Source organism: Galeopterus variegatus, unplaced genomic scaffold, assembly GCF_000696425.1.
Source record: "Galeopterus variegatus unplaced genomic scaffold, G_variegatus-3.0.2 Scaffold1244, whole genome shotgun sequence".
NCBI classification, from domain to species: Eukaryota; Metazoa; Chordata; class Mammalia; order Dermoptera; family Cynocephalidae; genus Galeopterus; species Galeopterus variegatus.
The window spans coordinates 9,631-11,052 of NW_007727355.1; positions in this window are offsets into that span (position 1 = coordinate 9,631).

Consider the following 1,422-nt stretch of genomic DNA (forward strand, 5'->3'; position numbering starts at 1 on the left):
AGGATAAGCACTCTCAACCTCTAGATCCTATAGAACAAGAAGCCCTTGAAATGTCTGACAAGGAATTTTGAGTGATAATTCTAAGGAAACTGAATGAGATACAAAAAAAACTCAGCTAGACAACATGATAAAATGAGGAAAAGTATACAGGACCTGAAAGAAGAAATGTACAAGGAAATCAATGCCCTGAAAAAGAATGTAGCAGAGCTTGCCGAGCTGAAGAATTCATTTAATGAAATAAAAAACACAGCAGAGAGTTTAACCAGCAGGCTTGCAGAAGTAGAAGACAGAACTTCTGACCTTGAAGATGAGCTGTTTGAAATAACAGAGGCAGGCCAAAAAGAAAAAAAAAGAATTAAAGGCATTGAAGAAAATCTGAGAGAGGTATCAGACAACCTTAAGCACTCAAATATCTCAGTCATGGGTATTCCAGAAGTGGAGGAAAAAGGAGATTGCATTGAAAACATATTCAACAACATAGTGGCAGAAAACTTCCCAGTTACTGGAAAAGACACAGATCTTCAGATTCAGGAAGCTCAAAGATCCCAAAACGTATTCAACCCAAAAAGGTCTTCCCCAAGACATGTTATAGTCAAATTGGCAAAACTCAAAGACAAAGAGAGAATCTTAAAAGCTGCAAGAGAGAAGCATCAAATCACCTATAAGGTAGCCCCAATCAGACTAATATCAGACTTTTCATCACAAACCCTAAAAGCCAGAAAGAAATGGGATGATATTTTCAAAATACCAAAAGACTGAGATTGCCAGCCAGAAATACTCTACCCTGCAAGGCTATCCTTCTGAAATGATGAGCAAATAGTATATTTCTCAGACAAACAAAAACTGTGGGAGTTCACTGCCACACAACCACCCTTACAAGAAATTCTCAAGTGAGTACTGGGTTTGGTACCTGTAAGATAACTACCACTGCCATAAAAACCCAAGAAAAATCAAAACCCACTAGTATATTAAAAATGACATTCATGAAGACAAAACAAAAAACAAAAAGGCTATCTACAACCCAAGGAACCAACAAATACAGAAAACAAACAGTGACTTAGAAAGAAATGAACAAAAGATACTTAAGACATCCAAACAATAATCAATAAAATGCTAGGATTAAATCAATACTTTTCAGTAACAACTCTTAATGTAAAAGGCTTAAATTCCCCAATCAAAAGACACGGACTCGAGCCGAGCCCATGGCACACTCAGGAGAGTGCGGCGTTGGGAGCATAGCAGCGCTCCCGCCGTGGGTTCAGATCCTATATAGGGATGACCGGTGCACTCACAGCGCTCACTGGCTGAGCGCGGTGTGGCCGGTCTCCAAAAAAAGGAAAAAAATAAAAAAGACACAGACTGGCTGACTGGATTAAAAAGGAGGACCCAACTATATGCTGCCTTCAAGAGACCCACCTCACC